Raw genomic sequence first — 19217 nt, 5'->3', positions numbered from 1 at the left:
AGGCTGTAGCCCACCAGGCTCCTCTGCCCATGGGATTTTCCAGTAAGTATACTGGAGTGGCTTGCCATGCCCTCCTCCAGGGGATCTTCCCCACCCAGAGATCAAACCCAAGTCTCCTGTACCTCCTGCAGTGCAGGCGGGTTCTGTATCACTGAACCACCAGGGAAGCCCAACAGATACATACTACTATATATAAAACAGATAACCAACATGGTCATACTGTATAGTATAGGGGACTATATTCAGTATCTTGTTATAACCTATAATGGAAAAGAATCTGACAAAGAATATATATATTTGAATATATATGTATATATCTGAATCACTCTGCTGTATACCTGGAACTAACACAACCTTGTAAATCAACTATACTTCAATAATAAAAAATAAATGGAAAATAAGACAAGAGAGAGCGAGAGGAGAAGGCCATGTGAAGATGGAGGTGACACAGCCATAGGCCAAGAATACCTGGAGCCCCCAGAACCTGGAAAAGCTAAGGAGGGATTCTCTGAGAGCCCTGCTGGAACCTTGAATGTGCACTTCTGGACTCCAGAGTAGTGAGATAAACCATTTCTGTTGTTTTGAGCCACCATGTTTGTAGCAATCTGTTAGAGCTGCCCTGGGAACACTGAATATTCATTGGAAGGACTGATGCTGAAGCTGAAACTCCAGTACTTTGGCCATCTGATGCGAAGAGTTGACTCATTGGAAAAGACCCTGATGCTGGGAGAGACTGAAGGCAGGAGGAGAAGGGGACGACAGAGGATGAGATGGCTGGATGGCATCACTTACTCAACGGACACGAGTTTGAGCAAGCTCCAGGAGTCGGTGATGGACAGGGAAGCCTGGTGTGCTGCAGTCCATGGGGTCACAGGGAGTGGGACACGACTAAGCGACTGAACAACAACAGGGAGACTAATACACGGGGCAATGCGGGTTTCAGACGAAGAGGGAGGAAGCGCCCTACTCCCAGCCTGCAGACCCAGAGGCTGCAAGGAGAAGCTCTCACCCGGGCCATGCCTCCTGCTAAAAAAACAATGGCCAGTGTTGCCACATGAGGATTAGTCAAATAAGGATGAGCTCTGACTTTCCTTGGGTAATGCAGTCGGGCTGGAGGCCAAGGCTTCTGGAGGGGTGAGTGGAGTCGTCACCCGGTCAGCCAGCAAGGAAGAGCCGCATCAGATACTTCCCAGAAAAAGCCAAGCTCCGTGGGAACCTGCGAGAAACCCAACCAGGCTCGCAAGTGGCACACCCGAACATGAACCAGTCCAGCAAACTCTAGGTCACCAGCCCTCCACACCCCTCTCCATATAGTGAGCTCACCCCCTGTCGGCCACAGAGCTCTCTTGGGATCAGCCCTGCTCGGGGTGAGGTGATCCTGGCCAAGCACTCTCTAGACTCTGGCTCATGGGGTCCAGACAGCTCAGAGACAGGACAGGAAAGGTCGTATCCTCACTGGCCCCTCATCAGAGGCTGGGGGAGCCCCATGTGGCTCGAGAGCTTTGGAATCTGATAAGCTGGGGTTCACATTTCCAGCACCACCTCTTCATACCCCTGTGTCTCTGGATAACTTCAGTCATTTTACTCAGCCTCAGTTTTCTCGTCTCTAAAATGGGGACGGTGAGACCCTCATCGCAAGACTGTTTAGAAAATTAAACAAGCTGTCATATGCCAAGTGCCCTGCACAGAGGCACTATTTCTATCAGTTGGCAAACACGTGTTGAACACCTACTGTGTGCCAGCTCTTGGGGAGGCTGCTGGTGAACAAGCAGGTCACTGCCCTCATGGAGCCACTCGGTAGCAAGGCAGACAGAGCCCAGAGTTCAGTAGAAACGCAGAAACAGTCCAGAGTGGGAAGGCTCTGATGAGAGGGTCAGGGGGTCAAGGGGAATCCCAGAGGAAGGTAGGCTGAGTTAGAATCACATTTCTGATGTGCCAGAAAGACTCATGGATCAGCTTGGGATCATAGAGCAAGTAATGGCCAGGTCAGTATTCAGATCCACGCTTCAAGCCTCCACCAACTGCCACCTCTGTTCTAGGGCCTGGCAGTCCCTGAGGTCCAGGCGTGTAAGATTGGACCAACTCAACATCAGAGAGTCAGCCTGCCTGGAACATCACTGGCCAGAGGCCCTGAGGCTTCCACCCTGAGCACGGCCTCTGACCCACTGCCCAGGGGGATGTGGATGAATAATTGGGTTGTTTCCCTTTTGTGGTGATTACTAGTATATTTTCGATGAGTATGTGTGGACAGGTCTTTGTGTGGGCACCTGTTTTCATTTCTCCTGGGCAAATTCCTAAGAGAGAGTGGCTGGATCGTGATGCATATAATTGAACTTTGCAGAGAGAGAGAGCGCACCTCAGTCACTTTCCTCTATAAGGGCACCAACCCCACTGTGGGGGCTCCACCCTCAAGACTTTAAATACCTCCCAAAAGGCCCCACCTCCACATATCTTCACGTTGGAAGTTAGGTCTTCAACATATGAATTTGCAGGGGACTCAAACAAATATTCAGTCCATGACAGCCATTCTGATATATGAGTCATGGTATCTTACTGTGGTTTTAACTTGCATTTCTCTGATGACTAATGACATTGTGCATCTTTCAATGTGCTCATTTGGCATCTGTTTATCTTCCTTGGTGATAAAAGATCTGTTCAAATCTTCTGCCCATTTTTTTTTTTCTAATTACTGAGTTTGAGAGTTCTTTATGTATTCTGGATACAAGTCCTTTATCAGATCCATAATTTGCAAATATTTTCTCCTGGTCTGTGGTTTAGCTTACCACCATTTTCTTAATAGTATCTTGAACTCGATGAAGTTCAATTTATCCATTTATTTCATGGGTTACACCTTTTCTTTTCTTTTTTGGCCAGCTGGCATATGGGATCTTAGTTCCCCAACCAGGGATCAAAACCCCCGCCCCCTGCACTGGAAAAGCAGAGTCTTAACCACTGGACCGCCAGGGAAATTCCTGATGGATTCTACTTTTGAAATACCAACTAAGAAATCTTTGTCTTATACAAGGACACAAAGGTTTTCTCCCACATATTTTACTCTAAAAAGTTTATCATTTAGGTTTCACTTTGAGACCTATGATACATTCTGAGTTAACTCTTCTATATGGCACTGCTGCTAAGTCGCTTCAGTCGTGTCCGACTCTGTGTGACCCCATAGACGGCAGCCCACCAGGCTCCCCCGTCCCTGGGATTCTCCAGGCAAGAACACTGGAGTGGGTTGCCATTTCCTTCTCCAATGCATGAAAGTGAAAAGTGAAAGCAAAATCACTCAGTCGTGTCTGACTCTTAGGGACCCCATGGACTGCAGCCTACCAGGCTCCACCGTCCATGGGATTTTCCAGGCAATAGTACTGGAGTGGGGTGCCATTGCCTTCTCTGCCTGTATGGCACAGGTATGGTCAAGTTCATTTTCCGGCATATGGATACCCAATTGTCCCCAAAAGACTATCCAGTCTCCACAGAATTGCCTTTGCACCCTTATTTTTTAAAATCATTTATTCATCTATGTGTGGGTATGTTTCTCTTTCAGTTCCATTGAGCTATTTGTCTATCGTTAGGCCAATCCTAATCTGCCCTGACTATTGTAGCTTTTTAAAAAAATTTATCTGATTGAAGGATAATTGCTTTACAGAATTCTGTTGCTTTCTGTCAAGCCTCAACATGAATCAGCCATAGGTATATATATATCCCCTCACTTTTGAACCTCCCTCCCATCTCCCACCCCTTCTGACCCCTCTAGGTTGATACAGAGCCCTTGTTTGAGTTTCCTGAGCCAGAGAGCAAATCCCCTTTGGCTATCTATTTTACATGTGGTAATGTAAGTTTCCGTTTTACTCTTTCCATACATCTCACCCTCTCCAGCATTTATTGCTTGTAGACTTTTTGATGATGGCCATTCTGACCGGTGTGAAGTGATACCTCATTGTAGTTTTGATTTGCGTTTCGCTAATAATGAGCGATGTTGCACATCCTTTCATGTGTTTGTTGGACATCTGTATGTCTTCTTTGGAGAAATGTCTGTTTAGGTCTTTTTCCCACTTTTTGATTGGCTTGTTTGGTTTTCTGGCATTGAGTTGTGTGAGCTGCATGTATATTCTGGAAATTAATCCTTTGTCAGTTGTTTCATCTGCTATTGTTTTCTCCCATTCTGAGGGTTGTCTGTTCACCTTGCTTATGGTTTCCTTTGCTGTTCAAAATCTTTTAAGTTTAATCAGGTCCCACTTGTTTACTTTTGTTTTTATTCCTGTTACTCTAGAAGGTGAGTCATAGAGGATCTTGTTTTGATATATGTCATCGAGTGTTCTGCCTATGTTTTCCTCTAAGAGTTTTATAGTTTTTGGTCATTTATGTCCTTAATCCACTTTGAGTTTATCTTTGTGTATGGTGTTAGGAAGTGTTCTACTTTCATTCTTCAACATGCAGCTGTCCAGTTTTCCCAGCACCATTTATTGAAGAGGCTGTCTTTGCCCCATTGTATATTCTTGCCTCCTTTGTCAAAAATAGGTACCCATAGGTGCATGGGTTTATTTCTGGGCTTTCCATCTTGTTCCATTGGTCTATATTTCTGTTTTTGTGCTAGTACCATACTGCCTTGATGAATGTAGCTTTGTAGTATAATCTGAAGTCAGGAAGGTTGATTCCTCCAGCTCCATTCTTCTTTATCAAGACTGACTTTGGCTATTCAAGGTCTTTTGTGTTTCCATATGAATTGTGAATTTTTTTTTCTAGTTCTGTAAAAAATGCCATTGGTAATTTTATAGGGGTCACATTGAATCTGTAGACTGCATTTGGTAGTATAGCCATTTTCACAATATTGAGTCTTCCTACCCAGGAACATGGAATATCTCTCCATCTGTTTATGTCATCTTTGATTTCTTTCATTAGTATCTTATAATTTTCTGTGTACAGACCTTTTGTCTCCTTAGATAAGTTTATTCCTAGATATTTAATTATTTTTGTTGCAATGGTGAATGGGATTGAATCCTTAATTTCTCTTTATGATTTTTCGTTGTTAGTATATAGAAATACAAGTGATTTCTCTGTATTGATTTTGTATCCTGCAACTTTGCTAAATTCACTCGTTACCTTTAGTAATTTTCTGATACTATTTTTAGGGTTTTCTATGTACAGTGTCATGTCATCTGCAAACAGTGAGTGCTTTGCTTCTTCTTTTCCGATCTGGATTCCTTTTATTTCTTTTTCTTCTCTGATTGCTGTAGCTAAGACTTCCAAAACTATGCAGAATAATAGTGGTGAAAGTGATCACCCTTGTCTTGTTCCTGATCTTTGGGGGAATGCTTTCAGTTTTTCACCATTGAGAATAATGTTTGCTGTAAGCTTATCACATATGGCCTTTACATGTCAAGGTAAGTTCCTTCTATGCCTATTTTTTGAAGAGTTTTAATCATAAATGGGTGCTGAACTTTGTCAAAGGCTTTTTCTGCATCTATTGAGATTATCATATGATTTTTATCTTTCAATTTGTTAATATGGTGTATCACATAGATTGATTTGCATATATTGAAGAATCCTTGCATTTCTGGAATAAACCCAACTTGATCATGGTGTATGAGCTTTTTAATGTGTTGCTGGATTCTGTTTGCTAAAATTTTGTTGAGGATTTTTGCTTCTTCTCAAGTGCACATGGAACATTCTCCAGGATAGACCACATCTTGGGTCACAAATCAAATCTCAGTAAATTTAGAAAACTGAAATCGTATCAAGCATCTTCTCCAACCACAACACTATGAGACTAGATACAAATTACAAGGAAAAAAAACTGTAAGAAACACAAACACATGGAGATTAAACAACATGCTTCTAAATAACAGGTTATTGAAGAAATCAAAAGGGAAATAAAAAAAATTTCTAGAAACAAATGACAATGAAAACACAACTCAAAACCTATGGGATGCAGCAAAAGCAGTTCTAAGAGGGAAGTTTATAGCAATACAATCCTACCTCAAGAAACAAGAAAAACATCAAATAGACAACCTAACTTTACACCTAAAAAAACTGGAAAAAGAAGAACAAAAAAACCCCCAAAATTAGTAGAAGGAAAGAAATCATAAAGACTGTTGTAGCTTTATAATAGGACTTGAAATCAGAACGTATTAGTCCAACTTTGCTCTTTTTCAAAATTGTTTGACTGTTCTAGGTCCTTTCCATTTCCGTATGAATTTTAGTATCAGTTCGTCAATTTCTCAAAAAGAAAACAAGATGTGGACAGACTTTGTATCAAGTTGTTGCTCTAGAAATTGTTCTAGATTTCAGTCTTTGACTCTTCACACTATGATAGTGCCTCTTGGTTTACCGGGCTCTTTGACGCCTTCAGCTGAACTCTGTTAACAAGCCTGTTACCCAGGTGTGACTGGTATACAGTAAGGAAAACTGAGGCTCGAAGGCAAAGAGCCTTTCCCACGGTCACACTGCTATCAGGTGGCAAATAGGCAAATACGGCAAGTAGGTTTTCAAGCATGATGTCATCGTCTCAGATTCCAAATCCACAACTCTCTGTACCACACCACCACTGAGTAAGGTCTCAGTAAGGATTCTTAATATTGTGTTCTTAGTGGCTCAGTCCAACTCTATGCGACCCCATGGACTGTAGCCCACCAGGCTCCATTGTCCATGGAATTGTCTAGACTAGAATACTGGAGTGGGTAGCCATTCCCTTCTCTAGGGGATCTTCTCAACCCAGGGATGGAACCCTGGTCTCCTTCACTGCAACCAGATTCTTCACAGTCTGAGTCACCAGGGAGGTATTCTTAATACTCCAGAATTTAACAAACCGGACAAAAAGCGGCATTCACTGTTTTGATACCTTTAAAAAAAAAAGCCAGTTTCAGATGCTGGTGCCATCCATGCAAATGCATTTCTGTTGCCCTATGCTGAACTCTTTCCTCTGACTCTCTAAACCGTGGGTGTCAGTATTAATAGGAAAACCGTATGTCTCTGTTCCCTTTAAAGTTTCTTTCTTGGCAAGAACAGAGCTCCATGGAGGAAAAGGGAGAGGAAATGGGGATACATCACAGAACAAGGGATTCCGGTTTGAATGAAGGAAGAACTTCCAGATGGTGAAGGCTGTCGATCACTGCATAGAAATGCCAGAAAAGAAAAAAAAAAAAAAAGAAAAAGAGAGGAAGAGAGAATTTTTCCAGCTTGGAGATTCTGGGGTTCACATGTCCCCAGGGAATAGTGATGATCTGGACCCTCTTTGTCCTCAAAGGCCATTAGAAGTCAGTTGTGTGGCCCTTCCCCAAGGTACACAAAGACATTCCCATGGTTTCTCAGGCCAACCCACAGTGCCCGTGGGACCCCCTCAGAGAATCCAGTGTGCCTGATGGTTCTGAGGTGCACATTTTGCTTTGCGTCAGGTTCCCTGCAAACAGTTTCTGAGATGGAGATTTGCATGTGGGTAGGTTGTGGGGAGCGCTCTTGGGAGCCACACCTGTTGGCAGTGGGTTGGGCCGGGGGGGAACAAAGGGAGCAGATTGGGCTGAGGGAGATGAGCAAGCCCCTGCAGCAGAGGCTCTGGAGGTGGGGTGGGTCTACAGAGCTGGTCCCTGTGTGATCCCGTCAACCAGTCCTTAGATGACAGCTGCCTGGGGGAAGACAGACGGCCTCAGCTCTGTGGTTCCAGCTCCTGGCAGCTGGGGAAATGACTGCTTTGGTCCTGGAGGGGCCTGTGGTTGGCGCCTCACCCAGTCACCAAGGTCTAAGATGGTTCTGAACATTCCTTGGTCCCTCAGCATTTCCTGGAGTAAGACCTCTGAGGTTTGAACTTAGAACCCCAGCAACACCCTCTCAGAAGCCATTTCTGAGGCCACAAGTCCATCACTGGCTCCTCCTCCTACCAAGAAGGATGGAGTATATTGTGACCCTTTGCACTGTAGCCCGCCAGGCTCCTCTGTCCAGGGAATTTTCCAGGCAGGGATACTGGAGTGGGTTGCCATTCCCTTCTCCAGAGGATCTTCCCAACCCAGGGGTTGAACCTGGGTTTCCTGCACTGCAGGCAGATTCTTTACCATTTGAGCCACCAGGGAAGCCCCATGAAAATCACATCAATGCCTAAGTATCACCAAGAAGCACTGCTTCTGGGCCCGTCACAGGGCTCATTGCACCCACTTGGATCCTTGCTTCACCCTCCTGCTCGGGTAGGGTCCTCTCAAGCCCTCCCTGTTCGGGACCTCACAGCAGCTGGCCCGAGGCAGGTCCCCAGCCTATGTCTGAAGGTGAAGTAAACCGCAGCTCTCTGCTCACAGAGCTGTGTCCCATGGCTTCATTTCTTTTCCTCTCTCACCGTCTCTCACTAGATTTTTTCCATTTTCACTCATCTCAGGGCTCCTCTTGATATTAATGAAAGACAAGATAATTCTAAAACTCCGTAATTTCCTTCACGTCACCCATGGTGATTAAAGAAAATCCCTTCACTCATTCATGGACCAGATAACAGTACTCATGGTTTCTGCTGTAGTGGACTCAAACAACCAAGGATTGAAAATGTTTGGGGGAAAAAATCATTCCAGAAAGTTATAAAAAGCAAAACTTGAATTTGCCATCACTGCCAAATATTTATATGGCATTTACATTGTATTCACAACTACTTACATAGTATTAAATTGTATTAGGTATTATAAGTAATCTAGAGTTGATTTAAAGTGTATGGGAAGATATGTGTAGGTTATATGCAAATTCTACCCCGTGTGTGTGTGTGTATATATATACACACACACATACGTATGCATATATATATATATATATATATAGGATTCCCTGGGGGTCCTGGAACCAGTTCCCCGATACTGATGGAGTGTAATTGATTAACCACCCCAGGAAGGTCCCTCTCCATACCCCCACTGGGGAAGGTGGCACTTCTACCTCAACCCACACTATCAGGAAGCTCCTGGAGGAAAAAGGAAACACTCCTTACAGAATGCTACCCAAAAGGGAGAAGTTTTACCTAAGACCTAGAGGGGGTTGGTCCTGATAGAGCTCCCAAGAGAGGCTGGAGGGGACAGTGCTCCGGGGGAAGACACACTTTTCTGGACTCCTTTCACAAACACCCTTCCATGTGGCAGCGCCAGACCCTGCTCAGAAGGAACCCACCTTCTGGCGCATCCTTGTGTCTGCTCTGGGGTGGAGAAACAGCCCAGGATGCAGTGGAACCTGGAGACAAAATACTCCACGCAGACTGTGGGTGGGGCTTGCAGGGCCAGAGAGGGTCCATAGAGGAGAGGACAGCCAGGCTGAGACCTGGGGGAGGAGAAGGAGCTAGCAGGTGAGAAGGAGAGGAGGTGAGGGTGCGAGGAAGGGTCCAGGCTAATAGGGTGGCACCTGTACAGGTCACAGACAGGCGAGGGCTGCGGAGCTTTGGGGAAGGAGGAACATTCTGTCTGGCAGAGTGATGGACTGGGCAGGGCCTGAGGGGAACAGCTGGTTCTGAGACAAAGCCCTTGGGGAAGCATCCCAGGCAGCACCCAGTCTTCCCTCCCCCGACCCCAGTGGGAATGGAGGCCTGGGTTGCCGCATCACCATTGATGCGGTGGGTGGGGCTCTCCCTCCCTGGACCACGCTTCCCCCACATTCGCATCCTCAAGGTTAGGGCTTCCTCGCATTTTCCCAGTCTTTGTCAAAACATCACGGTCTCCCATGGCCTGTCCTAATTAGTCTATTTGCAACTTCGACACTTTGCCCAGCCCTGCTCTGCTTTTCTCTGCCCTTGCCATCATTCACACACTATACGTTTTGCCCCTCTACCTGCTTACTGTCCAGCTCCCTCATTTCTTGTCTGTTTTGTTCACAGCCCAGATGCTGGGCACGTAGAAGGCACTCAAGAAACATTAGTGGGATGAAAACTGCTCACAACAGCTCCTATATACTGAGGACTTACCATGTGCCAGACTCTGCCTTCACACTTTACATACGTTCCCTTATTTATCCTCACAACCAACCTACCCCCATTTTACAGATGTGCAAACTGAGGCTGAGGGACAGAAAGTAACTTGCTCCAAGTACACATCTAGTCAGTGGTAGAGCTGGGATTCAGACTGTTAGGTCTGGGATCTGCAATTTTTACTGTTGGGTTCCCTCAGGAGACAGCTTCAGCATTTCCAAGAATAGACGAGATCCAAGAAGTGTGTGTGCTTGCACATCCCTCCTCATCGTGCGCACATGCGCAGAGCTCAGTAAACAAATTCCTACGACTGCATGTTCAAATTCAGAGGGCCGATTAGCAAATCCAAAGCGGTGGTGTTGGCTAAGTCGTTGGCATGAAGCTTTAACTTGGGGATGTGTGTCAAGAGTTTTGCAGTAAATCTCTAGGGTGGAACTCCTGGAAATGGGGATGCGCTTTCCCATAGCCTGTGGTTCCCAGGCTACCCTGGGAGTCTGCTAACTCATGCATCCTTCCCAGAGCTTCATACTTTGCCTTGGCGCCTGGAGTCCAGACAGGAGGCTGCCTGCGGGTGATCTTATAGAAAAAGCATTCTTTTTCCCTATGAAACACAGCATAGCCATGCCCAAGTGTCTTATCTGAACTGTGAATAAACAACAAGGACAGAGAGCAGTATCCTGACTCATTTCACCCTTTCAACCTCTGCTCGAGGGTGTGAGGGGCTCTTGTCCTTTTATCTCAGGGATGGAGGCTGAGAGATCAGGGACTCACGTCAAATCCCCCAAAAGCCAGGCTTGGGGCCCTGAAGGGGACTCCAGCCCAGGACACTAGCCCTCAGTCCCCTGCATGTCCCTTGAAAGGTGCTGGTCAACTTGGTTTCCACTGTGAGGTCTAGGTCCATCTCCTGCACAGCCCCTGGGTCTGAGAGGGGAGTTATCAGGTTTTATCTCTGCTCCCCCTCCGCTGCCTCCATCAGCCAAAGCCCACATTTTGAGTAGTTCTAGGTTGGTTTCCTTGGGGGAGAAAAGGATGACACAGATGACTCTGTCTTTCACTTCCCAGACCCCACCCAGTGAACTTTTAAGATGTGGAAATTTTATTAAATCCCTCAGCATAGCTTCTGTCTACATGTTCTGTGGTTTAACTCTCCCTGGGTCTTTTCACTTATGATTTTAGCTTTTCCCCCACCCTCTTTAAACCTGAGCTGCCTCTTAACTGCACCCAAGTGCTAACACTTCCAGTCTTTGTATTCATATTGCTAGTATTTGCTAATGGCCTTGAACAGAGTCAATAGGTAGGGACCCATATCCAGTGAGTGGCTCACTCTGTGGGCTCACGTCCTTTTAGGATGAACCTGAACTCTCATCTGTCCAACCTCCCCTCCCTCGGACCAGTCACTGCATATTTCCTCCTGCTGGTGCCCATGACCTTCGCTCCCTCCCGTCCATCCAGATTGGTCCCTTCCTCATTGGAGACAGCCCTAGGCGAGTCTCCTGGGTCCACAAAGTCTTTCTGACCACTGTGATGCCCACAAGGTTTTCTCAGTCCTCTTATATCCTGAAGGATTATGTCAGCCTCACTGAGCTGGTGGCACATTCGATTCTAGAATTATCCTTAGAAAAGACAAAATGAATTATAAAGACACAAATCTGTATTTTATTATTATTTTTTAAATTTAACTTTTATTTTTTTTTATTTTTGGCTGTGCTGGGTCTTTGTCGCTGCGCTCAAGCTTTCTGTAGTTGCAGACGGCAGGGACCACTCTCTAGTTGAGGTGTGTGGGCTTCTCATTATTGAGGAATCTCTTGCTGTGGAGCACAGGCTCTAGGAAAGGCGGGCTCCAGTAGCTTCAGCACATGGGCTGCGTAGTTGTGGCTCACGGGCTTAATTGCTCCAAGGCAGATGGGATCCTGCCAGACCAGGGATCGAACCGGTGTCCTCTGCATGGCGAGATGGATTCTTAACCACTGGACCACCAGAGAAGCCCAGGAAAGTGTATTTTAGAAAAATGAACTACTCCACCCTCAGTAGTCTCCCCAGTCCAAGCCCCCAGACAACCTACTATAAATTTGGTTGGTATTTTGCATTATTTAATTTTCATACATTCACATGCATACAAACTGTCTTGAAAGCAGGAACAGGGGTTGAGGCAGGCATCCAGGCTCCCCAAGCAGCATCCAGCCAGGCTTTTGCCATTATCATTTAATTGCTCCTACATGGGCTGTGCCACTGACTCTGGACAGCCAAACCCAAGAGCAGAGGGTAAAAACCTCCTCCTCACAGGTGAAGCCACCAAGACGCAGTGGACTTCAGAGTCACCTGAGGTCACACAGCTAGTGAGAAAGAGAGTGAAATTGGAACTGGCGTCTTCTGACAAGCCCAGCTGTTCTGGGAAAAACACTGAAGGACGCTTGACTTCCCTAAACCTCACTCCCCGAGTACCCAGCCCTGCAGAGCTGAGGTTAGCGAAAAAACGTGTCGCAATCCTTTATTGCTCTGGGGGCAGCCAGACGGGGCTTCTCATCTGCGACTCGATACGGGCCCTGGGTGGCAGTTCCTTTCAGGCCACTGGTTCAGCGTCCACCTGGGTGAATCATCAACCATCAGCCAGCTGTCGCCTCACCTTTAGCTCCATGCGGCGTGAAGCTTGTTTTCTTTTGCTGGCATCAAACAGTCCCCTCTGACACGTGGTGAGATGCAGGACATTGCCTCCAAGTCAAACACAGACCTGCAGGAAAAACAGATTTGTGGAATACAAGTGCTCTAGGGTACCAGGAGCTGGCTTCTCCCTACCAAGCTCCCACGGCTGGTGGGGATGTCACCTGCCTCCAGGAAACAGATGGAATAGGAGGGTTAGCTGGGAGCGTGAACCAGGCCAGGCAGTCCCGGGGGCCCAGAAAGCCCTGTTCCCGGGCTCACATTTCTCATGTGACACTCAGATCCGTGGGTCAGCGTGGCCTTGGTCCCTGCCCTCCATTCTGCAGTCCCTGCTGAAATCCCAACCGCAGTGGGTGGGCGGGCGGGTGCGGTGCCATGATTAATTGCCAGAGCTTCATGCTGGTGTCAATGTCCTGTCAAGGGATTTGATTTCAGCACTGGCAGCCAGTAAAAGAAGGTTCTTAGGAGGTCTTTGGTGACTGTGGGAAGGCTCTGGGCCCTGGCGTGGACCCCTTGCCCTGCTCTGTGCAAGAATTTCCCAGGGAGTCCCTCAGGATAATTATAGATGCTTTAAGACACCTATTTCTTTTACTTCAAGAATTACGTATTTAATACATTTTAAAGTATACTCAGCACATCAAACTGCAATTTCATGTATATTATTGCTTAGGAGGAGGCTGAATATTTTTTTAAAGTGACTTGGTTAAAACTTAAGCAAATGATAATCCAGGTTATGAGGATGTAGCAAAACTCTAATGGAGGAGCTAGAACAACTAGAGTTTGGAAAACACCACTACTTTCCTGGAGAATCCACTATTCATGCCAAAAATATGGACCAGGCTGAGATCCAACTGAGGATAGTTAGAGATTTCTTTCTCTGGAACTACCTCAGTCCATTTCCAAACTTCCAGTTTGTATGAAACTTAGACTGGTAACAAAGAGTGAGGAGGAGGACTTTTGTGTTTGTTTTGATTTGTTTTAATTGAGACTTTACCATATATGGGGCCCTAGGGGATAGAGATGAACAGATGCCACCACGTAGCGCAATTAAAAATAGTCTGTGCAGGGCTTCCCTGCTGTCTCAGTGGTAAGGAATCCGCCTGCCAATGCAGGAGACACGGGTTAAATGCCTGGTCCGGGAAGATCCCACATGCCACGGAGCAACTAAGCCCCTGCACCGAAACTATTGAGCCCATGCTCTAGAGCCCGGGAGCTACAATTACTGAGCCCAAGTGCCACAACTACTGAAGCCCATGCACCCGAAAGCCTGTGCTCCCCAGCAAGAGAAGCTACTGCAATGAAAAACCCATGCACAGCAACTAGGGAGTAGCCCCACTAGCTGTAACTAGAGAAAAGCCCCATGCAGCAACGAAGACCCAGCACAGCCAAAAAAAAAGAGGAGTCTTCGTAGTGAAATCTAAAATGGCTGGGAGGGTGTGACACGTGGAATTGGAATGAAGCAGGTCACCAGGCCTTCACCTCAGCAGATGATATTCAAAAAAAAAAAAAAAAAGAAAGAAAAATACGCACAACTCTTTGTATTTACTTATGATCTTCTTCTGCCCACATGGCTCAGAGGGTAAAGAATCTGCCTGCAGTGCAGGAGACCCAGGTTCTATCCCTGGGTTGGGAAGGTCCTTTGGAGGAGGGCATAGCAACCCACTCCAGTATTCTTGCCTGGAGAGTCCCATGGACAGAGGAGCTGGGGGGCTACAGTCCATGGGGTTGCAAAGAGTCGGACATGACTGAGCGACCAACCCTCTCTCTCACTCTTTTGAGTGTTTGACATAAAAATGTGATGTTTAGATAGCTGTAACTCCAGTGTATATATACACGTCGCTCTGTTTGGCTTTACTAATCCAACATGGTTTCATTTGGGTCTGTCCTTGTATGTCAGGTGCCTCTTGTCCTCACAAGGAGTGTGAATCACACTCAGCTGGAGAACTGGTAAAAACGAAGATTCCTGGACCTGCCTCCCAGGATTCTGACTCAGTCGCCATCTGCATTTTCAACAAGCTCTTCAGATCCTCGGATAAAGATGTTCCTGGACCTCACTTGGAGAAACCTTGAAGCTTGGGGACTACACGTGGTTCAGATGTGGAGTCCACCCTCAGAACCCAGTCAAGAGAGGCATATAAGACACTACAATCAGTCACAAGGTAGAAGGTAGCCAGTGCAGCGGGACAGCATGAGCCAAAGTGCCAGGGAACTCTCACCACCATCCCCGACACCCAGGGGTGCTGAAGCTTGAGCCTCTGTTCCCAGAGGTTTCCACACTTTTGCTGTATTGTATTCCAGCAAACCTTGACTTATATATTCATAGTATTACTTCTACATCTAGTGGAAGATTCATTTCAGCGATGTAGGAACTTATTTTTCATATTGGGTGAAGGATAGCAGATAGGAAAACCCTTACTTGTCTTAGACGGAAGTAGTTTTTGGGTGGCAAGAACTGGGTGCTCTTCTGAAGCTGTGTGGTAGTGAGGTGTTGCTTAAAACACAGCTTCCCAAAACCCCATCCTCTACTGCTTATCAACAGAATCAAGAAAGAGGCCCCGAGGGATCCTTGGAAGGAAGCTGACGATCTTGTGCGAAGCTGAGGCAGGCCCAAGAGCTGGGACCTCCTCTCATGGTATCTGGTTCCTCACCACCCACCATCCCTCCTGGAGGGCTCACAGTGGCTTCACCTTAATGAAAAGTCATTAGACCCACGTCTTAGAAGAATCTGGGGACTCCATCTGAGAGGATGTGGTTTTCTCAGGGACTTCACACACCGGCTTCCTGGTTTGTCCCGAGACTGGATCTTCCTTCACCCAGCAGTTCTTGCCTGTCAAGCCACAGCCATGACAGAGGAGAATGTGCTTTGGAGGCTCTGGTTCCAACCCTGGCCCCATCACTCACAATCTCAGAGACCTGGGAAACGATTTTATCTTTGGTCATCAGTTTCCTTATCTGAATCCAGGGCAGTTGGGAGGATTAACGGGGATAACGTATGTGAAATGTGTCAGATGAACTCTGACAGATGCTAACTCTCATGAGTCTGGGAGAAACTTTTATCTGCATTAACTTATGCATATTTCTTACTTAATCTTCCAAGGACATAGAGAGCATTCATTTCCCCCCCATGCCCTCTTTACTAATCAGTGAGCATCTGTGAGGTGACAAGGCTCTGTGTTAGGGGCTAGGGATGTGGAATACAGCAGACCCGGCCAGAGGGTGCCCCAGAACCATGGGAGGGGCCCACAACAGAGGTGAGAACAATTGCCCACAGGGCAGCATACCTTCCCTGGGCCCTGGGCTCCTGGGTGGTGAGTGAAATATTCCACCCCTGTTCAGAACAATGCTATTATTAAAAGCATAAGATTACAAAGGAAACCGGTTGTATTGAAATTAAGTGTTACTCAGTTGTGTCTGACTCTTTGTGATCCCATGAACTGTAGCCCACCAGGCTCCTCTGTCCATGGGATTCTCCAGGCAAGAATACTGGAGTGGGTTGTCATTTCCTTCTCCAGGAAATATAGTTATGGAGCCATTTAAAAACTGAATTTGTGCACTTTCCTGGTGGTACTGAGGATGGGAATTCACCTGCCAATGCAGGGGACAGGGTTTGATCCCTGGCCCAGGAGGATTCCTCACATCGTGGAGCAACTGAGTCTGTGCGCTATAACTACTGAAGCTTGTGCGCCCAGAGCCTGTGCTCCACAAGAGAAGCCACTGCAATAAGAAGCCTGTGCACCACAGCTGGAGAGTAGCCCCTGCAATGAGAAGCCTGTGCTCCACAGCTGGAGAGTAGCCCCTGCAATGAGAAGCCTGTGCTCCACAGCTGGAGAGTAGCTCCTGCTCGCCACAAGTAGAGAAAGCCCATGCGAAGCAGTGAAGACCCAGTGCAACCAAAAAAAAATTTTTGTGATCTAGTTGATATGGTTTTCTTTTAACACAGTAAATGAGATCTAACAGCAGATTTAGTAGATACTGTTTTGTTTTTTTTTTTTTTTCAGAGACTTTTTCTGTTTCCTTCTTATCTGCTCTCCTTCCTTTGGGGCTCCAAATACATGTGTGTTAGGCTGCTTGATGCTGTCCCCTCAACTCACTGATGCCTTGTTTTTTCTGTTTTCTCCCTGTGTTTCCACTGAATCATCTGTATTGCTATATCTTCAGCCCCACTAGTCTTTTCTACTACAGTATCTAATCTGCTATTAATCCCACCCAGTGTAATTTTCATTGCAGATATATTCTTTACTTCTAGGAATTTGATTTAGTACTTTTTCTAACTCCCATGTCTCCCCACAACATTCTGTCCTTTCCTTTACCTTTTTAAACACATGCAATAAATTTTCAACTGCTGTTTTTAATGTCCTTGTCTACTAATTCTACCATCTGTATCATTTCTGGGTCTCTTTCAATTAAATAACTTCTCTCCTCGTTATGGATCATATTTTTCTGCCTCCTTGTACACCTGGAACTTTTTCATTGGATACCAGACATTGTGAATTTGACATTGTTGGGTGCTGCTTCTTAATTTCTTTCATAATACTCTTTTAAATATCTTTGAGCCTTGTTCTGGGACACAGTTAATTAGAGACAGTTCAATCTTTTCGATCAGACGTCAGCAAACTACAGCCCAGAGACCAAATCTGGTCTCCTGTCTGCTTTTGTATGGCTCATGAGCAAAGAATGGTTTTTCCATTTTGAAATGGTTGAAAAAAATCAAAAGAATAATATTTTGTGGCCTGTGAAAATTGTATTAAATTTTCAGTATTTGTAAATAAAGTTTTATTGGCACTCAGCCACTAGCATTCATGTCCACACTGAACATGGATATAAAGTTTTATTGGCACACAGACACTAGCATTCATGTCCACACTGAACATGGATATAAAGTTTTATTGGCACACAGACACTAGCATTCATTTCCATACCAAACGTGGCTGCTTTCATGTTACCGTGGTAGAGTTGAGTGACTGCAACAGAAACCAAGTGATCCGCGAAGCTGAGACTATTTACTGTCTGGCCCTTCACACAAAAAGTTGCCTACCCTTGTTTTTGAGGCATGCATATAAACACTGCTAAGCAGGATGAAGGCATCCTTTGGTCCAGGGCTAACTTTGCCCTACTCTGGCTGGTGGGAGAAGGGACATTCTGGGGCCTATGTGAGCTCTGGTTTTTGTCCCTGCTGATCCTCTGGGAGGTTCTTTCCCAGCCTCAGGTAGTTTCCTCACAGGCCTGAGCTGATGATGACTCAGCTGGAGGCTCCAGGGGGACCCTCTATGTCTCCCGAGCTCAACCTCTGAGCAGCTCTCCGCTCTGCAGACTCTAGCTGCCCCACCCCCCTGATTTTCAACCCTGTCTCCTCAACCCAGACAGACCGCCAGGCTCCAGCTGGATCCCTCTCGCCTGACAGTGGCCTGGGAACTCTTCAGGCAGGAAGCAAGAGCAGCATCCAATGTCTGAAAACCAAGATTTCATCCATATATTGTCCAGATTTTTAACTGTTAAAGTGAAAAGTGAAAGTGTTAGTTACCCAATGGTGTCCGGCTCTTTGTGACCCCATGAACGGTAACCTGCCAGGCTCCTCTGTCCATGGGATTCTCCAGGCAACAGTACTAGAGTGGGTCGTCATTTCCTCCTCCAGGGGATCTTTCCGACTCAGGGACCAGTCCCAGGTCTCCTGCATTGCAAGTGGATTATTTACCACTGAGCCACCTGGAAAGCCTTAATTGTTAAAAGTCAAGTCAAGTCGCTCAGTCGTGTTCGATTCTTTGCGACCCCATGGACTGTAGCCTACCAGGTTTCTCCATCCATGGGATTTTCCAGGCAAGAATACTGGAGTGGATTGCCATTTCCTTCTCCAGGAGATCTTCCTGACCCAGGGATTGAACCCGGGTCTCCCACATTGTAGGCAGACACTTTTACCGTAAAAGTGGGAGTTAAATCCAATTTCTGTTAGTCCATTATTGATAGAAGCAAATTAACTACTGTATTTTAAGAGAAGAGATATGTGTAAATTCATCTTGACGGCAATAGGAATGCTATGTGGAAACGTCATTTTTATTGGTGATGAAGTCACAGATACCAATAATTCTACTGGAGTTCATTGCCTACATTAAGATTGTAGAAAGCCTTAAATTCCTAGTAGAGGTCAGTAAAAGTAAAGATGCCATTTTTCTTCCCATACTAATTCATATACCTTCTGAATTTTTCACAGTCTCCTGGGGCATCCATGGTTCCCTGGATAAGAGCTCTTTTGCTGAGATGCTAACAGTTACGTTTTTCTTCTGAGTACCAAAGAAACTTTTAATAGGCTCTCTCATGGAGTTTATTGTCAATTGCCTTGCAATCCTTTTTTAAAATCCCATGTTTTGTATAAAACAGAGGACCTCAGTTTTTTTTTTTTTTTCCTCTCTATGGGCAAAAACATCCCAACACCTTCCAGCACAGCATCTATGTTTCATCATCCTGGGCCTTGTTTGTGCTGTTCTGTGAATTCACCAGAGTCTCTGAATTCCTTGTGAACTGTGGTGACCGTAACCAGCTCAGGGTCCCATGCAAAACCCGATGGCCAGTCACTCTGAAACTCTGAATGACAGACAGCTTTTCCGTACATCCCAGTGGCCTTCTGACTTCTTTTTTAACAGCACTGCACTTC

At 46.0% G+C, this 19217-nt stretch overlaps 1 long non-coding RNA gene across 1 annotated transcript; it reads right to left on the bottom strand.

Annotated features, from left to right (window-relative positions):
• Positions 1–11567: 11567 nt before the first annotated feature.
• LOC147359605 (uncharacterized) lies at positions 11568–12917 on the bottom strand. Its single transcript, XR_015141346.1, has 2 exons — positions 12537–12917; positions 11568–11880 (listed from the first exon to the last, which is right to left on the bottom strand). It is a non-coding gene; the product is annotated as an uncharacterized LOC147359605 (long non-coding RNA).
• Between the last annotated feature and the right edge of the window lie 6300 nt (positions 12918–19217).

The sequence above is a fragment of the Bos grunniens genome, chromosome 14 (assembly GCF_055505025.1).
Source record: "Bos grunniens cultivar Pamir isolate PY7600 chromosome 14, Bosgru_T2T1.0, whole genome shotgun sequence".
NCBI lineage: Eukaryota > Metazoa > Chordata > Mammalia > Artiodactyla > Bovidae > Bos > Bos grunniens.
The sequence above is the reverse complement of the archived record's forward strand: the minus strand, read 5'-3'. Positions and strand labels throughout refer to the sequence as shown.